This window comes from Triturus cristatus, chromosome 12 (genome assembly GCF_964204655.1).
Source record: "Triturus cristatus chromosome 12, aTriCri1.1, whole genome shotgun sequence".
In the NCBI taxonomy this organism is placed as follows: Eukaryota; Metazoa; Chordata; class Amphibia; order Caudata; family Salamandridae; genus Triturus; species Triturus cristatus.
The window spans coordinates 161,870,555-161,895,518 of NC_140595.1; the positions used below are offsets into that span (position 1 = coordinate 161,870,555).

The 24,964-nt window shown below is 46.7% G+C and overlaps 1 protein-coding gene across 1 annotated transcript in view; it reads left to right on the top strand.

The window, feature by feature from the left end:
• VANGL2 (VANGL planar cell polarity protein 2) overlaps positions 1-24,964 on the top strand; it is a 243,264-nt gene that overhangs the window by 102,646 nt on the left and 115,654 nt on the right. Inside the window, exon 2 of the mRNA XM_085639978.1 lies at positions 15,632-15,831. The gene's annotated coding sequence lies outside the window, so the exon portion shown is untranslated. The remainder of the gene's footprint in view (positions 1-15,631; positions 15,832-24,964) is intronic.

The following is a 24,964-nucleotide window of genomic DNA, read 5'->3' on the forward strand; positions in this document are numbered from 1 at the left end:
CCCTGCAATGTGAAGGGGAGATGCAGTTTAACATTGCCTCAACATACTTGTGAACACATTGTACATGTTTACATACAGACTGCATGACAATGTACATTGACTGTTTTGGGAGGAGCTGCCTATTTGATGAGGGACAGTGGACATTCCGACAACATCATGGATGTGTGTTTGTACTTGTACATTATCAGCTCACACTTCCCTGCTATGCCAAATGTGATTGGCCAGTTCTGTAGTAGGGGATCTCTGTGTATAGTCATAATCTATGAATAGTCCCGCCCATGTGCGGGGACCCCGGAGCAATCAAAATATCTCTTAAGCTGTCCTGCATTTGCAAACCTGCAAAGACACTTAAGAGACAGACAAAATAATACAGCCTAATAACAATATGGCTGCACTGGCCAGCACTTCATCTGAAGTGAACACAAAAGCCAAAATAAAGTTTAAATGTCATTTTTATTCACATCTGACATGTTCCTTTATTGTATCACACTCCCTTCACCAAAATCCCTTTAATAGAGAGGAAGGGGTGGACAGACAAGCCCTATAGGCTGTCATTATGTGTCTTCTAAAAGGATACCGTGCCTTTAGGGACTCTCCAGAGACCCCCGGTATCCCAGGATGCACAGCCAAAGCAAGTTACTTTCAGTTCTTTTTTCCGGCTCCTGCTAGCAGGACCCGGGAGCATTGAGCGCTACCCTTTTGGGTGGATGTTTTGGACTAAAATAAGTTTTTTGAAGATAAAAGTTTGTTCATTCGACGTCTAGAGCCTTTCTCTGCTGCATCCTGTAGTTTGGTGCAGTTTGACCCACTCTACTTTAATTAACATGGCTTTATTTGATAAATGCCCTGAGTGTGGGAGGAAAATGGGCAAGACGGACCCACATGATGTCTGTATTCTCTGCTTATCATCTTCACATGTCCCTGCTACATGTGACATCTGCAAGACCTTCTCCAAGAGGACCCTGAGGGACAGAGAGAAGATTCGCCTTCAGGGACAGGAGAAGCAGAGAACAGGTGGGACTTCTGGGCATGGAGGATCTCCTTCCCCATCCTCTGCCCATGCTTCAGCCACTGGAGGGACCTCCGGGCAGAAAAAGGAGCACAAACGACGCCTACCGGCCGGAAGATCCCGTTCGACATCGAGGACGTCGACGGCGAGAGGTGCAGCACCGGTGTGTTCGCCGTCGATCAAAGGCTCTGGATCTCGGCGTCCTCGACGTTCTACGTCGAGAGAGGGGCCGGCGAGACCTAGGACTAGGTCGCCGTCGAAGACTTCACAGTCGACGTCGACACACCATCGACGTCGTACTGCGCCCCGCAGACAGCGCCGCTCGCCGTCGAGGCGAGCCCGCTCGCCTCCTTCGCCGTCGACTCATAGATCGACGTCGACGACATCGACGCAGAGACACTGGCGAAGGCCGTCGAGGCGAAGGAGATCGCCGTCAAGGCGACATCGCTCACAGTCGACGTCGAGAGGCTTGCCGTCGAGACGAAGGCGCTCGACGTCGAGGAAAGACAGGGGACGCCGTTCGACGTTAAGGGGACGCCGTTTGCGTTCAACGGCGAGGAGAAGCCGTACGAGGTCGACGCACAGTTCGGCATCGGGGACGAGATCTCCTGGTAACACTTCTTCAGTGATTACGATATCCAGTCGTGGATCTAGGAGAGGAGGACGCTCTCCCTCGTTCACTTCAGCTTCTTCACGGGGTAGACCCGCAAAAAAGAGAAGGGTGGACGGAAGTCCGGACAGAGCTCGTCCGGGTTCTCCTGCAAGGGGTGATGGACGGAGAGTGTCTCCAATGGACCCCCTGCCACTGCCTGACCCGCAGCCTCTCCCTCAGCCGCGGCCTCAGAAGGCTCCTCCTCCTCCTGACCCCCGGCCCCCAGTGGCGCCTCCTAAGCAACCTACGCCACCTCCGCTACCACCGCCTCCGGTGCCACAGCTCCCGCCTTCTCCTCGGCTACCTGTGGCTCCTAAGACCCCACGCAGACTGAGATCACGCTCTAGATCTCGCCGGAGGTCACGGAGCAGACACAGATCGTCCACTCACACAAGGCATGGACGGCGGAGGTATAGATCTCGATCCAGAGGCACGAGGTATACGGACTCTTCTGGCACTGGACGGCTTACCCCACGTTATCTGAAACGCCGCCTACTAGAATCTCGCCAGTGTATGATATTGCCACTTTCCAAGATGTACTGATGAGAGGGGCGGCAAAATTGGGAATCTCAGTGACAGTACCAGTTCCCCCTACCTCTGTAATATTCGAGACATTGCACAAGGCGCATCTATCACGCCTCCTCCTCCCTTTGGTTCCAGGTCTGGAGGAACCAGCCATGGAGGTCTTCTTGACACCAGCCGTGGTGAAGTCTGCTCCCTCAAGGTTGCAGAAGAAGTACAGGGCCCCTGATTCGGACCCGGCGTTCCTCAGGGTGGACCCTCCCCCGGACTCTGTCATTGTGGTTGCGGCTAGGAAACAACATTCCACGTCGCCCTCTTCAACAGCTCCTCCGGATAAGGAGAGTCGCAAGATGGACTCCTTGGGGAGGAGGATGTGCTCTACGTCTGCCACGACTATGAAGGCTGCTAGCGCCTCCGCTCTGCTGGGTCGCTATGAACGCTCATTATGGGACTCCCTGCAACAGTTTGCTGACTCCCTGCCTAGGGATAAACCGGAAGACTTCCAGGAAGTGTTGAATGAGGGCATGATGGTCTCCAACCAGATCATCAGTGCAGCGGGGGATGTGTCATTGCTGGCGGCCCATGGGTACTGTCATGGAGTACACATGAGGAGACATTCCTGGCTGAGACTGACCTCTCTAAAGTCTGAAGCGCAGCAAAAGATTGCTAACTTACCTTTCTCTGGCACGACGTTGTTCGGGTCTCATGCGGATGACGAAATGGCCCGCATGAAGGCCGAAGCAGAAACCCTGAAGGCCGTGGGGTTGGAAAAACCCAAGGAACAGAAGAGATCATTCCGTTCCTATGGCAGGCGTTATTCTAAACAACGCGGCCAAGGGCGTCAGTCTGGTCAACAACAACAACACCACCAGCAACAACAACAGTTCCCGAGGCAGTCCTTTCAAAAGCGCCAGAGGGGCAGAGGACAGCATCAATCCTCGTCTGGGACCAAAGGCCCGGCCGGGTCGAAGCCCTGAAAGGTCACTTCCCCCTCATCCGTTACCCGCTCCGGTGGGGGGAAGTATTCAATACTACCTGACAGAGTGGAGAACAATAACTCAGGACAAGTGGGTGCTGAATATTGTTTGCAATGGGTACAGTCTTCGTTTCACCAGCCCACCTCCACAGATCCCACCAGTGCGCTCTCCCTACATGGTGCGAGAGCTCCAGTGGGAGGCGGACATTCTGTTAAAGAAGAAGGCGATAGAGACTGTTCCTTTGAGGCAAAAAGGAAAAGGTCTTTACTCAAGGTTCTTTCTCGTCAGAAAAAAAAGGACAAGAACGAGTTCAGGCCTATTCTAGATCTGCGTCCAGCAAACAAGTGGATCCGCAGAGAAAAGTTCCGTATGTTGTCCCTGCATCAGATTTACCCTCAGTTGCATCGAGGAGACTGGCTGTGCGCCATAGATCTGCAGGACGCTTACTTTCATGTGCCGATCGCACAAAAGCATCGCAAGTTCCTGAGGTTTCTGGTAGGCAACAACCATTACCAGTATACAGTACTCCCGTTTGGTCTGAAGTCTGCACCAAGGATGTTCTCCAAGTGCATGTCAGTGGTGGCAGCACACTTGCGGAAGAACAAAGTGTTTGTGTATCCATACCTGGACGATTGGCTGATCAAAGCTTCCACGTCCCAGGAAGCCCAGTGTCATTTCAACAGGACAGCTGCCTTGCTTCATCGCCTGGGACTGCACATCAACATGACGAAGTCAGTGCCGATCCCGGTGCAGTGTCTCCCGTACTTGGGGGCCTATACTTTGAACGCAAGCGTGTGTCCTTCGGAGGAGAGACGCTTAATCTATCCGTTGGAAGGCCCTGCACCTCCTCTCAGCCCACTCTCCTGCAGTGAGGACGGTGTCCTCTTTACTGGGGTCGATGGCTTCTTGCATCTTTCTCACCCCCAATGCACGTCTGCATATGAGGCCTCTGCAGGAATGTCCGGAGGATCAATGGGACCAGAGGCGGGGGTGTTGGGAGGACAAGATTCATCTGTCCCAACACGCCCTACAGTCTCTGAAATGGTGGTGCTCCTCAGAGAATGTCTGCAAGGGGACTCCCTTTCACAAGGATATTCCGGTCCAGACCATAGTAACCGATGCGTCTCTCCAGGGCTGGGGAGCGCATTCGGGCCCTCTTCAGATTCAGGGGATATGGTCACAGACGGAGATGACTTACCACATCAACTTTTTGGAACTCAGAGCAGTACACTTGGCCCTGAAGGCGTTCCATCCCTCCTTCAAGACGAACTCCCTGCTAGTTCAGACGGACAGTATTACTACCATGTATTACCTCAACAAGCAGGGGGGCTTCCGTTCACGCACGCTGTCTCGGGAGGCACAGACGATCTGGAATTGGCTGGTGGCCAGGAACCTAACGATCACGGCAACCCATCTGCCGGGAGTGCAGAATGCCCAAGCCGATGCGCTCAGCAGGCTTGTTCAAGAAAATCACGAGTGGGTGCTAAACAACGACGTGCTAAGAGACGTCTTCGCAGAGTGGGGCACTCCGGATATCGATCTGTTCGCTACGGCAGAAAACAGCAAATGCCGCGACTTCGCGTCCAGGTACTACCAACCAGGGACGCTGGGGAATGCACTATGGATCAGCTGGTCGAACAGCTTTCTCTACGCCTTTCCACCCATTCCCCGGATTCCGGCGGTGCTGATCAAGCTGTCGCAGTCCAGAGCCAGGATGATCCTGATTGCTCCGGAGTGGCCGAGACAATGGTGGTTCACCGACCTTCTTCACCGGTCTGTTCTACCACACCGGCGCCTGCCGTGTCGGCCGGACCTTCTCACGGAATTCGGAGGACAGATGGTTCACCCCAATCTCTCGTCCTTGAGTTTGGCAGCATGGCTCCTGAGCTAGTACAGTATGGACACTTGAACCTACCTCAGGACTGTATGGAGATCTTGAAAGAGGCGAAGAGACCGTCTACGAGGACTTCTTACGCCTATAAGTGGAAGAGATTCTGCTTATGGTGCACGGCAAAGGACATTGACCCTACATCCTGTAAAGAAGATGTTATTCTGCCTTATCTGCTGCAGTTAGCTCAATCTGGGCTTAACTTTCAGTCTATTAAAGTTCATCTCGCAGCTTTGACTGTGTATAGAAAGGGCCCTTCCCAAACCTCATTTTTTCAACTCCCTGTGATTAAAGATTTTTTGGAGGGTTTGCGTAAGGTGTTTCCCCCTGTTAGACGACCTTCTCCACCATGGGAATTGAACGTGGTGTTGTCCAGATTAATGAGGGAGCCTTTTGAGCCTATTCATAAGGCTTCTTTGCAGCATTTGTCCTTGAAGGCTGCCTTCCTTGTGGCCATTACATCGGCCAGGATAGTAAGTGAGATTCAGGCTCTGTGTTGTCAAGAGCCGTATACTGTATTCCATGCTTCTAAAGTGGTGATGCGTACTCATCCTAAGTTTTTACCTAAAGTGATACCTGATTTCCATGTAAATCAAATGATAACTTTGCCTACATTTTTTCAGCATCCTTCCTCTCCTGCGGAGAGGTCTCTGCATTCACTAGATGTGCGTAGAGTGTTGAAATTCTACCTAGATAAGACAAAAGACATCCGCAGGTCGGAACAACTGTTTGTAAATTATGGTTCGGTAAGAACTGGTCTAGCTACCTCGAAACAGTCCATCTCCAGATGGATTGTGTCCTGTATTCAGCTCTGTTATCAGAAAGCTAATAAGACGTTAGGGGGTAAGCCTACAGCGCATTCGACTAGGGACAAAGCAGCGACTACAGCTTTGCTTAGGAATGTTCCAATCGCTGACATTTGTAAGGCTGCCACCTGGAAGTCGGTCCATACGTTTACAAAGCATTACTGCCTGGACTCTGATGCTAGCGCAGATGCGCAGGTTGGACAGGCTTCGCTGAGGAATTTGTTTGCACAGTAATTTGTTGGTGTTCGGTTTTTACTCCACCGCTGTTTATTGGTTGGGATGGGCTTGCCATTCTATTCATAGATTATGACTATACACAGAGATCCCCTACTACAGAAGGAGTAGTTTCTTACCTGTAACTCCAGTTCTGTAGTAGGGGTATCTCTGTTATAGTCATAAGCGACTCTCCCTCCTCCCCGGTGGAGTAAACTGACCGTATCAGGCCTGTTGTTATACACCTTCAAAAAGAACTGAAAGTAACTTGCTTTGGCTGTGCATCCTGGGATACCGGGGGTCTCTGGAGAGTTCCTTAAAGGCACGGTATCCTTTTAGCAGACACATAATGACAGCCTATAGGGCTTGTCTGTCCACCCCTTCCTCTCTATTGTTTAAAGGGATTTTGGTGAATGGAGTGTGATACAATAAAGGAACATGTCAGATGTGAATAAAAATGACATTTAAACTTTATTTTGGCTTTTGTGTTCACTTCAGATGAAGTGCTGGCCAGTGCAGCCATATTGTTATTAGGCTGTATTATTTTGTCTGTCTCTTAAGTGTCTTTGCAGGTTTGCAAATGCAGGACAGCTTAAGAGATATTTTGATTGCTCCGGGGTCCCCGCACATGGGCGGGACTATTCATAGATTATGACTATAACAGAGATACCCCTACTACAGAACTGGAGTTACAGGTTAGAAACTACTCCTTTCTACAGATAAGCGGCCCCAGTTGTGTCCCCTGTTCTGTTTTGGACGTGTTGAGGTTTGTACCACATTGTTGTCAATGTCAATATTGATGTGCTCTGCATGTTATGTGTGTGTGCAGCATTTCAGGAGAGTCGCCCCTGCAGCTCTAATTTTGCTGCCCCTTATCTCTTTCATGCGGTGTGCCTTTGACTTCTGTGCTTCTACAGTGCTGAGATGTTGCATACTTGGGTACATTGGACTCTTGGTGGGATTTGGGGGTCTGGGGCATGGTATGTCCGCAGATGTGTTGTTGACGTCAAGGGTTGTTTGTGCATGCGGATGTGTCAGTGTGACCTGCTCCTTTAAAGATGTGGTCCACAATCGGCCACCTCAGTGTTGTTGCGTGCAACATTTAATGGTATATTGACTGCAGCAATGCTATTCGTCATACAGTGTCACTTGCATTGTCAGTGTTGCTCACAGACACGCCGCATTGCTGGGTTTCACACATGTGCATGGGTTGGTTGTGAGATTGGTGGTGTGTGGGACTGGCCCCCGCTGGGCACATAGTCGACGGGGGCCTACTTGCTGTTCCTAGGTGTGCTGCAGTGTGCCAAGGGGGATCAGGGACATGCTCTAGAGTCATTGGGGGGTGTGCAGTGTGCTCTACTTAATTGTGCATGTGTGCCATTGTGCCCATCTCCCCCCATCCCCCCAGTCCCTGGTCATTACTCACCGCGTTGCTGTTGTGTCAGGTCATGATGAGCAGTGTCCGGCCACCCAACTCATGCCACCGTCTCTCCACTGATGACTGTGGACACCATTTCCTCCATCTCATCCAGCTCATCCAGCTCATCCTGTGGCGCTGGACTCCCACCTCCAGTTTGCATTGCTGCCTTCTGGTTGTTTGCGAGTTTCTGCTTAGTTTAGCGCTTCACATCATTCCAGCGCCTCTTGACCTCTTCCATTGTCCTCTTCAGAATTACGACTGCATTCACCTTGTCCACTATGGACTGCAATATCCAATTTTTTTGTTGCCAATGACACAGTGGAGGTGATGAACAGTAGTTGATGGTGTTCTATCACCTCCGTTACCAGGATCCTGCTTTCCTGCGGACTGAACCGCGTCTTCGTCTTCTTCTTCTTCTTGTCCTTGCCTTTCCCTGACCCCAAGGTCCCGGCCTGGGCCTCCGGGGGGGGGGGGGGGGGGGGCTAGTGGGGTTCTGGTTGTCCTCTGCACTTGCTCCAGCTCCCTCCATTGTGCTTTATAGTTGTTTTGCTTTTGTTTGTATTTTTTTTCTACTTTTATAGTTCTTTTTCCCGCCTGACGTGTGTGAATTGCAGGCCTGGCACAGCTTAACGCAGATTTTTTTTTTATAATCACGGTTGGGGCCATCGCAGCTTTTTTCACGTTTAGGTTTAGCTTTTTATCGCTGTCTGGGTGACTTTATTGCGGACATTCGACACATTATCGGGAGACTATCTCATGTTAACGCCGTGTTATGAATAGGACGTTAACACTGAGTTATGTTCCCGCGATAGACGGCGATATGAGACATTGCGTTAACCGATGTTGGCGATGATTATCACACGTTCTTGAGAATATCCCCCTTCGTGTCATGATATTTTGCCCTCATTTTTGGGGGTACTCTATAAAGGATTCCTCCAACATACTTGCCACTAACAATCAAGTCTACTTTGGATCGTTTGAATCATCCATGCCTCAGATTTCACACAGATTCGCAGTGGGCTCATCTGTTCTTCCGCTGATCTACAGTTACATATGCCCTTTTTCATCACTAAGGGCCTATCCAGAAGTAGGCTCACCCTACTCGAGTTGATGACTGCTTGGAGGGCAAGCTGTACTGTGTGGCCAATACCGACAGATACCAAACCACGTTTGTGAATGAATAACAAAAATATTCCTCATTTGTTCTGATCTGCTACAGCATTTGTGGAGCAAGCTCTAGCTAAGTTATCAAAGTGCTTTACTTCCACCACCAAAAGGAATCAACATAGCAGAATGAAAAGAAAGAATTAACCAAAAGCACCACCAAGCTTCCTTAAAGAACGGTTGAGTTCATCAGTAGATCGGTTGAAAAGTAAGCTCCATCTTTATGTCAAGCCTAAATGACTGCCGGCGCTGTTTGTAAAACATTTTATGGCTTACTGTCCATGTAGATGGTCTTGTAGCCCGCCCATTGCTTACAATTCGTTAGCGTTTTTTGCCCACTCTCCTTTGCCTTCTCGTGTCCTAGCTTCTCAACCATGTTTGTCCCTCCCGTTAAGCGGTTACCATGTATATTGTTTGCCTGGTGTCCATGCTCCATGTAAGGGAATTACGTATTTCTTTTTATGTAAGATCTCGGATCTACCTTGTGTACTTCCCTGTCCCTTGTGCTGTTGCCTGTCCCCGTGTGCTTCTCCCTGCCCCGCTCCCTGTTGTGCTCGCCTGTGTGCTTCTCTGTGTTGCATTGCCTCTGCCATCCCCTGTGTTCCTTCTGTGCCCTGCAGCCCTCACCATGTTGCTAATGCGCCTCTTGTACTCCCCTTGTTGCTTCGGTGTCCTCCCGCCCTCTTCATGTCAGTTTCTTCTCCCTCGCCCTCACCCATGTTTCTTCAAACCCCCTAGTCCTTCACCCCGTTGCTTCTGCTACAACCCGGCTCCTTTAAAAATGAAAGAAAAAAAAGCTCTGTCTGATTAGTAACAAAAAAAAAGTCCACCATTTTGTAGGCTCATGCATACTTGGTGCTTGCGCCATCAAAATTATACCTGCGGCTGCGTAAACATTTTTTTGTTAGTTTAGCCATGCTGCACAACATCGAAGATGCTGTGCAGCTGATAATCACTGACAAAGCCAATAGCTCTCAATGACTAGACCTATTGGCTTCGCCAATCCGTACTCCATCTTGCACAGCCACGGATAGCCAGAGAAAGTGTTATTTGAATGTTATTTCTTCCAGTCCAAGGCGATTTAAAAAAAAGAAGAAAAAAAAGAACTTGTTTACAGTTGTGATTTTGGAATGGATGCTTTTTTTTCCTAGTACCAAACTGTGCTTGAATGAGACTGTCTGTAGCAGCCCCTAGAATATTGTATTTTGGGGTTAAGATTAGCATTATAGATCTGCCAGCTCGGAGACCCAGAATGGATGTGTCGGTGCTGCAGTAACAAGAAGTAATCAGAAACATTTAGAGCCAGGCCTGCCTGCCCAAATTCACCTGGCAGCACTAAGAGTTATGCATATCTATGAATTTTTTTAATTCATGGGCACGAATTTCGACATATTGTAATTCTGCACACCAAGTGGAGAATTTGAGCCCGTTCATCTTGCTCAGCATGCCATTAGCTCAGTAATACCAATGAGAATATGAGCACAATTTCGGAATGCATCACTGCATATCAATTATAGAGAACTAATTTTCTCTGTCAGTACCATTTGCTTGAGATCTTGACTGCTGTATGTGACAACGTCCATTGGTTAGTCTGAAAGCTCCTTATCTAGAACCAGGCATTTCACCCTGCTTTCAGTCATTGTTTGTATGCAGATGACCATCGCCTCATTGAGAGCTGATTGAATCTCTTATTTCTAAGGCCACCAGGAACGTGTGCCGAATGCGTCCATTTGCTTCTAAATAGTGCTCGTGTCTGTTCCTTTGATCATCCACCTGGAAGCATCCTTAACACGACAAACCTAGTTGTGTCCTAGGTGGAGAGGATGTGGCTGCAACCACCGGAGCTGGCATCTGAGCTGGCATCTGAGCTGATGCATGACATGTTTAATTCAGGCTTCACTTACCCACCTCTCTCTGCCATTCCACGTGCTCTGCTCCGCTTGGCACATCACTAGCAGGGGGTACTACCATTTTCATCAAGATGATTTTAGTCACCTAGTTGTCGGGGTTATCTGCGGGATAATTAACACCTGCCCTGTTTTTTTTTTCTTCTAAATATTTTATTCACCGTTACCATAAATCACCAGCCATCTATATTCAAAAGCAGTACGTGTGACACGTAATAAAGTAGCCATGCCAGACATTGGTTTCATAGGAAGATGTGAAGACCTCCACGTGCATATACCACAGCATACACCGAATATATACATAATTTCTCACTACCAGTTAAAATAAGTAATTGTACCTAAAAGAATCCAGTCATTGGGATAATTGAGCACGACTAAGTGTCTTGGGATTGGGGTGTTAAGTATTGTTGTTTTAGAAGATTCTATGGAATCCCAACAAGTACCGACCCTGCAGCATATGTACGGCAGGGGTCGGTACTTGGTGGGAAGGAGAGTGTAGGGGTTGTAAGTGCTATATAAATGCAATTATAATAGTTCAAAATAAATGTCGGAGGCGTCATTGGAGTGAATCACACCATCCACTGGTGGGGAGGCTCCTTGCCAAAGCACATTGCCACTCTACCCTTTGCTAATAGTAGGGCTTCGGCAAAAATGAGTGCCACGCTAGGGGAGCATCATGTAGTGAAGATTCACCAGCTTCCTTCTGCAATTTTTACCGGTCACTAAGTGAGTTCACTTCAGAATCTATTTGAGAACCATTTGTCCTCAGACTTGGCAGTTCCAGATCCATGTTTAATTTAGTTTCATACAGCGTGCCTGCACCAACGGAGGTACAGGGGTGTTTTATAATGAGGCAATGTCGTTTTTCGTGTTTTGTGATTTCTCTGGTTTCTGTGGTGTTGGGACTAGGAGAAGATACCATGGGCCTTGCGGACAGGGAGAGTTCTGAGCCTAAAATGGATATAGAGTGAGCAGAATACTCCGGAGTCTCTTGTGTGGTTACCGAATTTCTTTAGTTATCTGCTTGCTAATAAATAGGTCAACCTATGTACCTTCCTTCAAGCATCTTAACCTGGATCCAAGCATCGCTTATTGTGGTATTACTGGCCCCCGATAGCATTACTTAGCTGCTATGTACATGTTAATAATCCATTGTTTTTATCAGATGTTCTTAAAATACATTATCACAGTTGGATATGAAACATCATGGAGAGATTCAAGAGCTTAGTTTAGTTAGGTCGACTATTTCTAGTGATGTCTCTCAGCAGCCACTTACAGAAGAGCTAACTAGCGGCTGGCCATGAGCACATTTTGCAAATGACAAGTAACAAGGCGCCGGGACCTGATGGAGTCCCGGCTGATCTTTTTAAATCAGATATAAAACTCTGGTCCAAAATCCTTCTTAATGTTTTTACAAATGCTTGTCAACAGGGCCTCCCACCAACGTGGGCGAAATCGGTCATCGTTCCTATTTTTAAAAAGGGGGACAGAGGCGACCCGAGCTGTTATCGACCAATTTCCCTCATAGACTCCTCAGTGAAAGTTTTGGGGAGGGTGGTCCTCGCCCAACTAAACGGTTGGCTAGAGGAATCTGGAAAACTCTCTATGGTCCAGTATGGATTTAGGAAAGGGATGGGTACCATAGACCAATGTGTAAACCTACAACTTTTAATTGGTAAATACACGGTGGCCAAGAAAGGAACCCTGCTGGTTGCCTTTATGGACTTGTCTTCGGCCTTTGACCGTGTTAATAGATCAAAACTATGGCCCATGCTCCTTGCACTTGGCGTTGACAAAGACATCGTCCACTTTCTAGCGGACCTACATAGAGAGTTAATAGCTACAGTTCGTTATGATCAAAAGGGTAATTGCACAAAAGATATACCCATATCTTATGGGGTTAGGCAGGGGTGCATTTTGGCACCTCTCCTTTTTACACTGTACATAAACGATTTAGACAATACCCTTATCACCTCATGTAAAGATATCCCTCGTGCAGGGAAATATTCAGTCCCTGCCCTTTTATATGCTGACGATGCCGCCCTAATAGCTAGAACGGGAGTGGGCCTCCAGCTATTGTTAAACTCATTTCCCGATTTTATGAAGGCTCTGGACTTATCTGTTAACTTTGTCAAATCACATGTTATGGTCTTTGGCCCTAAATCCGCTAAATCTAAAACCTTTTTATGCGGGGGTCATCAATTATCCAGGGTCTCTTCTTTTCCTTATTTGGGTGTTTTTTGATGATCGAGATTCTGGGCTAACCCAAATACAGGCTAAAAAGATTGTGTTTTCAAGAGCAACAGTAGGTGTTCTGGGCTTTGCCAGAAAACTGGGTGCCAGACCAATGAAGGCCCTTATCCAAGTGTACAAAGCGAAGTGTCTCTCCATAGCCTTGTACGGAGCTGAGGTCTGGGGCATTAACAACGCCAAATGCATTCAGACTGTTGAGGATAGATTTTTAAAAAACCTCCTCTCAGTCCCGATCTCAACCGCTAATTATATTGTCCATCAGGAACTTGGTATCGGTTATCTTGAAGATAGTATTGCTCTGGCCCCGATGCTCAAATGGATCAGCATTTGGCTTAACCCGGATTTACACCTGAACCACACTATTTTGAGAGACTGTCTTTTGCTTGATCATGGTTTGCATATACCTTGGTTGAAATATATTTGGACCTTGGCCAAAAAGCTTGGCAGACCAGAGCTGTTTCTTTCTCCCGAGACTCTGGTAAAAGGTGACATCAACTGGTGCAAAGAAACTCATAGGTACATATCTACCTCGGCAAGGGAAGAGAAGGAGCTGGTTAAGGGTTCCGTTAGGAGCCATCAGCTCTGCAAAACAACATCTCTTATGGAACCTTATCTCGGATATGTAACTAATGCAAATCACCGTTTTCTTTTAACCAGATTTAGATTGAATCAACTACACCTATTGATTGGAGCTAAGAAAGACTGGAAAAGGGCGTTGGACCCTGGCCCTTGTTCCTGTGATAACTTTTCCCCCCAGGATATTATACACCTCTTTTTCTTTTGTGAGCACTTTATTGACATTAGGAAACGTTTTTTAATCCCAATTTTAAGAGATAAAGGCTTTGTTCAAGTGAGACCTGCTTTTCTGTACCTACAGCTCTTAAATAATGTTTGGGAAACTTTCAATATTGCAAGTTTTTTAACTGTGGTAATTCGTACCTTGAAGAAATGAACTGTACCCTTTTTAAGGTTTTTAATTGGACACGTCACCTTGTAAAAACAATTGGAGTAATTGTGTTTCTTTTTAAGTCTGGTAATCCCCTAAAAATGAAATTTTTGCTTTTAACATGTATTTATTGTAGTATGCTTTTATGGTTTGCACTTAAACCGAATAAAGACTTTATGACTGACTGACATTGTTTTTATCAGATGTTCTTAAAATACATTATCACAGTTGGATATGAAACATCATGGAGAGATTCAAGAGCTTAGTTTAGTTAGGTCGACGATGTCTAGTGATGTCTCTCAGCAGCCACTTACAGAAGAGCTAACTAGCGGCTGGCCATGAGCACACAAGAGACCAATTTCTTCCTCTCCTATTGATTTTCAGGTAAAGGAGATGGACGTCTTTATGAAGGAGCGAGCAAAAAATAACTCCGATTTTATGACCTTTGTGTAATTGTGGCCTTCATTTTATACACTGAGATTTGTTTTAAATTCCTGTTTTGTGGGGCAATGAAACTAGGTTTCTGTAACTAAATGTGTTTTTTTCCTTTCTTAAATAAGTGTCAACTTTTTAATTGAGTAGTCGACACTCGGCTTTTCTCGAGTATCATTATAAACGTTGACTCCATTCTGGCAGCAGGAAATTAGGTGAGGTAAATGTATTGCTGGATCTTATGGTCATCCATTGCGTTTTGTTAAGGGTTTTGATGCTTTCTCCCAGGTGATTCTATTTTTTTTCTATTTAACAGTTTTTAGGATGATGATGAGTGTATTGACTAGTATATTTTGCAAATGGTTGTTTTTTGTAACAGAAGACTTTGCCCTAATGTTGTATATGTATTTAGTGATGGGTGGCACAGTGTCCTGGTTGAGGTGACCCACCAAACTAGACAATAGGTTTTCTACATTTTCCTTCAATACATGTACAGTTGTAGGTAGTGGTGTATCTTCAGGTTTTCCAATCTTCTCTTGAATGGCAAGCCTAATTATAGCTGCAACTGGTGAAATTGTGGCAGCGTAGGACCATATACGCAGCAGGGTTTAATGAATTATTGCAGCAAGCAAATGTAAATTATTCTGAATTATGCAGCACATTTTGTGACACTGTTGATACATTATTTGTCATTTTTACTCTTTATTACAGGGCAAATGTTTCACCTCATTATTCTCTTTTTAACTCTTAAATAAAGGAATCCGCAACTGAAAGGTGACCAGTTAACTTTTGCCGAGGGCCTGGCTGTGTAGCATTATAAGTAACTTTTGATGTATTTGAGCTTGAAATATTTTTTTTAATTGTAAAGTATACATTATGCAGCAGATTATATGACACGTGTGGCAAAGCCATAATTCTGCACCAAACACTGAGGCTGCAGAATTGCATAAATCCAGTGGCTGAATTCTAGTCCATTTATCTGAAAGACCATTACCATTTAAGTGTGAGCCGGTTTGCCTGTCTCTCTTGATGAGGTAAGCGGAAATATGTGGTGACTATATAAAGTTATAAAGTGACTCGGACAAGTTTTCCAGTTCAGTCTGATCCAATGCCATGTGGGTGAGCTGTGCATACAATGAGATATCTGAGACCGAAATAGAAGTCTTAGTCTAAATTCTGGTAGAGCGTGCTCACTGCTAAGGCTAAGAAGTGGTGGAACCAGTACTGCAGTGTGGAACTCAAAAGCCCTGCCTGTCATAGAATTCCAATTACAAACGTGGTAAACTTTGTTTTTAAGAAAATACCGCTTTCTAATATTGAGATTTGAATGCGGAGAATGGGTGGTGTGAAATGGTAAACGTGGATGCGAGTCAAGGAAACTGTAGAATCACTGCTAGTCTAGGCACACACTCTAATTTCTGGTCTAAATGTGTTTGTTCCAGGGCTCTAACAAGTCTCCTGCAGTAAGAATGCCACATGAGACGTCTCGATGCTGAGCTCCGCCATGCCCAGAGGTGCCACAGATATGCAACCTGCTTTTTCTGCAAGCCTTTTAACAGAAGTCATGAGGTACAGGGGACCCAAAGACTGAAGGGGCTCTGACCAACTTTGAAAGACGGCGATCCATGTGCTCTAGATTTGGGTGAGTTTAAGACCTTTTAGAACAGAGTATGATCTTCTGTTTAGCAAGTAGAGTTCTTCTTGTACTGTTGATTGTCACCTTTTCTCGGTGCACTACTTGGGGGGTAGTCTTCCCTCGCCTATGAAGTGTTCAATGGATGACAAAACTAGACTTCTGGAGGAGCCAGGGTACAAAAAATAGTTTTTTATTTAGAGAACCTTACAAGCAAACTTTTCAGTTTTGATTTTGTTGGATTCAAGAAAGTTATGGTTCCCATATTTTGTTTTTATCAGATGCAAAAGAAAAAAGAACAATTGACCTCTGGGCAGCAGTGTACTTTTGATTGAGGCAGTTGGGGGTTGGTAACTTGCAAAGCATGCTTCAGGTGAGGGCATGTGTCCTGGTACAGCATCAATGAGATTGGGCATAATTACGGAATTACGGACTCGGATCTTTTTTCAGAGTTGTAGGTTAAATTGTGTGGAATTATCTGCAAATTTGAGAAATTTCCATTAACCATTGGTTGGACATTTAGGTGGTGAGGTAAATATCAACTTTTCTAGAGAGCTTGGAAGTGTCCTATCAAGCAGTATTGGAATTTGCCCAATATTACCACTGGTTTTGCTTATTTTCTGAGTTTTTTCAGCCCTACAGATTCGCCAGGTTTTTCCTGAACAACGTGCTTTAGTCAGGAGTGAGGATTAATTCCCCCAAGGAACATTAAAAATTGTAATTAACTTGCATCTTGGAATTCCACTTTTTGCCCACAAATCAGAATGTATCTCAATATTGGAAATAACGACTCCCATCAAAAGCCTGAAGGGTTGCCATCTCAATTCCTTTTGAATGCCCCAAAGAGTGCAGGTACGCAAAGCTCTTCTCTGAAGTGCAGGTCCAGCACTATTCAAATGTCAACAAGCTGAATGCCAAGGCTGCGTAGCCTTGAATCTACTTCATGCTTCTTTAATCCACTACCAGACACCTCCCTCCCCCTTTATCTCACTCTTGCAGGCTCCAGCTTTCTCCCTTAGTTTTTTCTGTCTTTCTCTTCATTCTTCTTTTCCCTTTGCGTGTTTCCCACTCTTGCTCTCAGGAAATGATCAAACAGGGAAAATAAGTGCCGGCTCCCAAAATGAGTGCTGGTGCCCCCCGCCGTCTCAAATAAGCACTGACTAGAGTGCTAAACAATTCAATAAAGTCTAGGCTAAGCCAACAAAAGTTTGTAGTTAGGAGAGTTCATTCTTACTTTCATCAGTATAATATCCATTGGAAATCTCGACTTAGTCTGAGAATCTAAACTTGTAGTCATGTAGGCCTACGTGCACCAGTCATACCTGGAAGCAAATTGAAATCTCTCCAATGCCTGCAGCGTCAATGCCGAAAGAGGTGCTTCTACTGAGCCAAGGTACCTGGAACATCTCTGCCATGAATAGAACTTCCTCCCAGGAACTGGTTGTGGGGCTCTTTAGTGTGTTGGGTCTCTTGTGGTCACAGATCCTACATGTGAGGCTGCAGAGTCACTCAGAGGTGCTTCTGCTGCTTGTACCTGTTCTTGTGCACTCAAGATCCCGGGTGGCTAACCTGAGATTCTAGAAACGCTTCGACCTTACTTTATGTATCGCTCATTGTCTCGCTTGTGTAGAACATGGATTATTTGAGGGCACGGAATGAAGTTGGATGTCTGAAGCAGATTCTGTATGGAGTTCCAGCTAGCTCTTCAGTCCGTTTCGGAAACCTTTTTGATCGCTGAATCCCTTCTGTTGCCCGCAGTGTGGTGTAGATTTGCTAACCAGGAAACCTAAAGCTATGTGGTTTACAGAAAAATGTTAACTTTTGAATCTTGGATTAAAAATAGATATATGAATACCTTTGCATTGTATGCTCTAAACTGCAGATAATCAGAAATTGCCAGTTGCTGAGGAAGATTTAAGACCATGCGCTTATCAGCGCACACCGCGAGGATGTGATGAACCATGTGCCAATTACCAATGACACTGGTGTCCTGTGTGGTGATGGGCCAAGTGCCAATTACCAAAGACACCGGTGTGTCCTGTGTGGGTTTCATGGTGTAAACCCCATTACCAGATATTTTTGGCTGGTTTTGTATTTAGGTTTCTATAGACGATAGTGGTAGGAGGGCGCGCTATGCCACCACCACTGAAAATTGGATTATTGGTTACTGGATGGCTTAGTTAAGTGAAAGCTTTCCACCGACAAACGCAGTGTTCTGGAGGCAATTAGTTTGAATCCCAGCTGGCATAAGTCTTCCATCCTTCCGAGGCAAATATATTGAGTGCCTTAAATTGGGTGTTTGCAACATCTGTTGCAGCGGTGAGATCCCCAAATCATTCTCACCTTTGCCCACCTCATCCATTCCTCCTAGACTGCTCGGTGGCGTCACCACTTCCCCATGTTAGATGTTGTGGCTTTTCTCGCCCCATGAGACTCGCAGAGGCTAGACTGGAATCGATGCAAAGCTCTCCAGGCCCCAAAGTCTTCTCTGCTGTGCTTGCAGTCACCCTCCTCTCCCTGCCATTGGTCCTTCTAATTGTCTTGCTTTGTCATGGAGCACAACTTAAATACCTCCATACCTAATGAAACCATGTTCTAACTATTGAATGTGGAGATATTTCACTATTGTCTCAGTTTCTATAATTTTTTTTTTTTTTTTACTTTTTATTGGCATTTATTATTACAGTTGTTACATATTGGTATTTGACCGCAGTATCATGAAATATGCATGTCCAATCAGCTGGTATCATTATTGACATTTACGATTACTTCGACTCCATTTATATGCTGTATGTACCATAGCAGGTATTTGCCAAGTAAAGAACAGACCGGGGGGGAAATCAAACTAGGGGTCGTCATGGACTATTAGATGGGACAGCCGGACTAGGGCACATATGGTCCTTCAGGTAACTAAGTAACAGCACAGTGGCATCCCCCTGCCAAGAATATAGGTGTGCAGGCGGACATGTGGTATAGGTGAATGAGACTGGGTGGTGGGGGCAGGAACCCAGCCGTCCCCGGATAGGTGTGAATGGTCAGGAGGGAGCACCATTTGTGTGGGCTTGCATCGCAAATGGCTGTGTGACATTAGGGGTTGTCGCACTCGTGCTCGGGTCATCCTGGGACTGAGACTGTTTGAAGTGATGTAGCATAAGCACCCATTCCAGGGATATCGGGGTTTCATGTATGCCTTTCGCTTCCTCCTCCCGCAGGGCATCCTCCTCAGCTGCGGCCCACTTGAGCACCGCCCCCCTCCACGCCGCAATCGGGGGACCTGTAGGGGAGCGCCAATGCATAGCTTTGCAGCGTTTAGCCAGTAGGTGCGCTAAGGAGACGAAGCGTATGGGCACTTTGTGACGTTTCCTCCGGCCAATTATTCCCAGCGCGCAACACTCCCATGTGGCTAGATAGGGTAGTCCGGTAAGGTCGCGGAGGGTGGCGTGGATGGCTGTGTAGGTCTGGATATCCGGACAGGCCTAAAACATATGGAGGAAATCTGCGTCTTGTGCCTGACAGCGGGGGCAAAGGAAAGTTGTATCAGGATAAAAACGCTGTAGGCGTGCTGGTGTCAAGTAGGCCCTATGTATAATGTAAAATTGTATATTTTTGAAACGGGCATTCCTGGACACTTTTTTGGGGAATTCGAGTGCCCTTTCCCACTCATTATCGTGAAACGCCCGTCCCACCTCCCCTTCCCAAAGAGTCCGTAGGGGTTCAAGTAATGGAGGTGTCAACTCCCTGATTGATTTATACAGCCATGTGGTGATTTGGCGGCCCATTCCCATTCGTAAGATCGTGTGGAGGACTGGGTGTGTCGGGGGCTCCCCTAGTGTAAGATCATAGTACGGTCGGTAGTGGTCTCAGTTTCTATAATACTAATGTATTGTTTAAATCCATTGGCCTGGGTAGGCCTGTGACTGGAAGATCCTCCTGACCACTCCTCACAGCTCCTGCTCGGGACAAAGGTGTCAACTTTTTCCCTGCTGGACACTCTTCTGTTTTGGTTTGTTATAGTGCTTTTATCCAAAGCACGGAACAGCACTCAAAGTGGTACCCAAATCCTGAAACCTAATACAACTCACAAGCATGTCGGGGACACCCCCACCAGCCCAACCGGCTTGCTGTCCACCCAACATTAATGTAACCTCCGATCCTGGCTTTAAAGCCAGTGCACCCCCATCCCCGCCTTGTTCAGAATTTGAATATGTCCTTTCACAGGCCTGTCTTGAGTGCCCGCGCAGCTGAGCCCCCTCCTCTGCTTCCCCTCCGGATCACCATCCCTGCCTGCACCCTGACTATGATCCTTACCTACCCAGCTCTCTATTGTAAAGTAGACGTCTAGCTCCTACGCTATCTTTTGTACCATCACTGTTTTTCCAATTCCGCACCAGTCATGGAGACCACTCTTTTCTGTTAACTCTTTACCGCTTACGTTATTTTCTGTTCGAAATGCTTTGTTTAAAATACAAAAAACAAAACAAACGTACAATAATCAAGACCTGGAAAGATAGCTCAGCGAGTTAACAGCTTCCTGAAGACAATATATGTCCTCTGCAGGTCACACGTTTCAATCCAGGTAGGGCCAACTCGGACATTTATCGTTCTGTGGTCTGTAACTTGCGTACCACTGATGTAAACGCTACACGAACGAGCCACTTTGGGATGCTGTCCCCTCGCAGTCAGTGATGCAGTGGTGACGTATTGGCCTGCACGTGCTTTTCACATCACTACAGCATCCTATTCCCTTAAGCACCGGACTGCACGGTCGCGCCGCATCAGTGTGGTACTTTAATTGACGATTTTAATCTACTTTTTCTCTTCTTGTGATCCCGGTTTCATATCCTGAAGAATATTTTACTCGAATTTAGTAATATGCCCACCGTCCTGTGAGGATATCTTTGGCGCGTGACGATCAGTCGGGTCTGAGTCGAACGGAGAGTAGCTTTTTATATTTTGCGGGCGATGTTGCTTTTCGTATTCGTTTTTGTGCTACTATTTCGTGGGATTGTTTTCAGTGTTGTCACCCTCACAAGTCGCCTGCAAAGGTGTTACAAGATGCTAATTGAAAGCTCCTCTGTCAAGGCTTTTTTCTCTGACATCTGGCTCGGATGGGTGGAGCTCTTCTCGTCGGTGTTAAATTTTCTTTTCTTTTTCCTGGGGCCTTTATCTCGCAGCTCCCTGGAGAAATCCAATCCCCCTTTAACGAACAAAGGCCGGGGATTTTGGGGGTGGGGGTCTTTTTTTCTTCTTTTCATTTCCTCTCTTTAGCAGCCCCCCGCCCTCCCGCCTCCCTGCACACCTTCTCCCGGGTCCCTTGCAGTCCCTTTGAATGCCGGGATGCATGCTCTTGGGCCTGGCTGCCATCTCCTAGGCAACGAGGGGCTTTTGTTTCTATGGTGATAAATGTGAGAAAATGAGGCATCTAAACCCGATAGGTCCCCTCGCGGAACCATCGCCACAACCTCTTGAATGCCTTCCCATCGCACCCCACCCAGCCAGTGATTGGGGATGGCACAAGACATTTCTGTATTTTCGTGCAAATGGCCTTAATGTCGTCTCCTTGGTAACTTAACATGACCCGGTTTCTCTTTTACCCACAGTTCCTCGTGAATGCTCATTCAGCAAAATAGGCCGGGTTGCGGTTGTTGGGAAGAGAAAAGGAAAGGATCCAATCGTGTGACAGTGAATAGACAAATAGCTTCTCTAATAAAGTTTCTCTACGTTTTTTCCAGGCCAGCTCTCTTACAATTACAAAGGAAAATCATGAATTGTACAATAAACAATGTCTTCCTTTTTTTAAGCTAGTATGTTTCTCTTGTATCGATGTCATTGTTATGAAAGATTTGATCGGATCCTCCAGCAACATTCTAGCTGTGATGAACCTGCAAAATGGCTGCTCTTCCACTTCTCTTAAAACGTCGCAGCGTTTTAAATTTATTTCCTTTGTTTATGCAGTCCAAAATCAAGAAGTGGTTACCACCTTCTCTTACCCTTCGTATCCCCTGCTCCTCTATTCCCTCTAGAGTCATTTATTGGTTTTGCAAAAACCTAGCAACCTCTTACCCCAATAATGAGGGTGGTGTCAGGCGTTTGAGAGGGTGCGCCTGTTAAAGTCAATAGGGAATATAGAACCTCACCCGCAAACTCCAGAACATCCAGAACGCCTCCGCCAGACTGGTCCTTCACCTACCAGGCCACTGCCACATCACCCAATACCTGTGGGCTCTACACTGGCTCCCCGTCAAGAAGAGAATCACTTTCAAGCGTCTCACCCACGCCCACAAAGCCCTCCACAACACCGGCCCCGCCTACATGAACCACCGCCTCTCGTTCCATGCACCTCAAAGATCCCTCCGCTCAGCCCAGCCTTCCCTCGCCATGGTGCCGCGTATCAAGAAGACCAGAACAAGAGGCCACTCCTTCTCCTTCCCGCGGCCAAGGTATGGAGCACCCTCCCTCTCTGCCAAACACCTACCCTCTCTAAGTCCCTGAAGGACCTTAAGACCTGGCTCTTCAACACATCAACATGAGCGTCCGGCACCTGCACATACCCTGGTGGGCCATGGAAGTCCTCTGGACCCACTTGACCTGCTAAAATACTTCGAGTGCTAAGGAGCTGCACACACCTCACCTTCCCCCCCCCCCCCCCCCCCCCGCCCCCCAACGCCTTGAGACCCTTCCGGGTGAGTAGCTGCGCTTAACAAACCACTGATTGATTGAGCGGTTGATATAGGTTTGTAAAGGTGATGACTCCATTTAAAGTCTATGGAGGCGTTTTGTCATGTTGGAGAATAAAAGTAAAAAGAGAATGACACACTCCAAATGTGAGTGAGGTGACGGGTATGTTAGCACTGAGTGCACTAATTTAGAACCCACTGTGTAGCACTTTCTGATTGGCAGGAAAGATAACTTAAATCTTTGAATGGGATGCACCGATGCTGTACACACTGTGACCTCAATGTACACACTGGCAGATATTGCTTTCACTTCCAATAACCCACTTCTCCAAACAAAGGATACTGAAAAATTAGACTCTTGAGACAAATATTTCCTAGTTTTTAAGTGACCTATAAACTAGGCCTGGGCAGAGTTTAGAGTCACTCTACACTGAGCTGCGCTAAGTGCCAAAACACCTCCGCCCCACTACATGGAGTTCTGCGAGCAGTGGAGTACAGTACGTCGCACTGTTCCTGCTGATTTTTAGTGCCTTGAGTTTTCCCGCGCTGTAAAAGCAGCGCGAACTGCATCACACGGAGCGCCAGAGGGCGCTGCTTCTTCTACCTCTTAAGTAGATTTTCTACTCGAGCAGCAGCTTTCTCAATGCGAGCGGTAGCGACCTGCCGCAACCGCGTGCGGTCAGAAATCTCGCCGGGAGGTGGTCTACAGTGCGATTTCTCCGTCATGCGCTCGCCGCGTTAGAGAAAAATACTCCGCGCAGAGCAGGCAAAACTCCACGAACCCCACTGGCAGAGTGGAATTCTTCTCCCACCCCTCTTATAATAATCTGTTATCTGTGACTATAGCACCACCAGACCTCATTGAAAATACGTTATGTTGTTTCATGGTATCTTACAGGACATTGACACATTTTGCGTGTTGGTGGAAAACTCAGATCCATTCGAATGAGGCCTAGATTTTTAAGCCTTGTGCTAGCCAAAACCTTTTCTTTTTAATAAAAATGTATATGCTATACATACAGCGGCTTTGTCAGCCGTCTTCATCCATTGATCTGCTGTAGTACCGTTTATATTTTGCTTCCGACCACATCATAATGGGGCATAAGATCAGCCCACTTCAGTCTCTGTCCTGCCTGACAATGACTGCTCTTGCACTACATGCATATGTGCTCAATAAGTGGTCCCCCTCAGTGCAAGGGGCTACTAGTGCAATGCTTTTCATGATTTATCTGTCTCGATCTCTTTTTCTATCTCTCTCTTTGTCTATAGCTCTATCCCTCTATCTTTTTTAGACAATGTTTGTTTCCATACAATGTGTGCCTTCATCATACAAATACATTCACAAACTATTAGATTTGCTAATGCTCCTCTTTTTCTGTTATGGTAACTTTCACTCCACTTTACACTGTCTACTTTCAGCTCTGCTGCACCATTTTACGGCATGTACATATTTCCTTCCCTTTAAACTAATTGCTACATGACTTTAAGGCCCACATCATTATACTCCCAAAGTTTGTGCAACATGAATATGACACTGTTCATTGAGTAGTCTGCCCACAGGTCATGTAAAAATGCTCAAAATATTTTTGCAGCTTCTGACAGAGTTTGGATAAAGGTGCTGTGCACTGTCACATTAAATTGCCCTGCTAATACCAAAATGCTGACAGCCGCATTTTGCTGAAAGAATTGCTCAGTCTCTTTCCCAGAGAATGCTGATGGTATGACATTGTTTTGACTGTGGTGCTACCGCCGCAGTGCCTCAGCTGTATTCAAATGGACATGGTGAGTGCACTAGACAGGTCTTGTCACCAGTGACTCCTACGTCACTTGCTGGCTGTGTTTCACCTACCCACGCTCCTGTTACTATAACACAATTCATTCCCCATGACGGTTCCTCCTTGTTGAATTTTCTAGTCGCCCTGGATTTCACCACATTACTTCCATGACACTGAATGTTCTCTCTTGTGCGGTTAGTCATTTTTAGGTCTCGCTGAGCCAACGCATGCGCCGCTCTGCGAGACATTTAGTGTGTGGGTTTTCAAAGTGCTGCCACAGGCTTTTGGTGGCTTAAAGCTTGCGTGCACGCTTGCGTGCACGCACGCATCCGCCATCTGTCTTTCCTCCATCACACAACTCCCGCTTCTCCCCCACCACAGATCGCTTCGCTTGCCGCGCTTGATCGCGATCACTTTCTCAGGCTGCGCGGCCAATGCTTGTTTCATTTTGTTAGGTGATGCAACACGGATCCATGGATTATTGTTTTTTTCAATGCTGGTTTTAACTTGCTCCTGGCCTTACTGTGAACGTCATCCTTTCTGCTGGAAGTCACCGGGGTGGGCGTCGGTTGTCCACCCTGTCAGGATCTGATGTGTTGTTGCGGGGACGCCTGGCCTTGGTAAGGCTGCAGTTCCAGTCAGGCCATAGTTATCATGCAAGACGTGCAAACTATGAGCTCACCCGCCGGC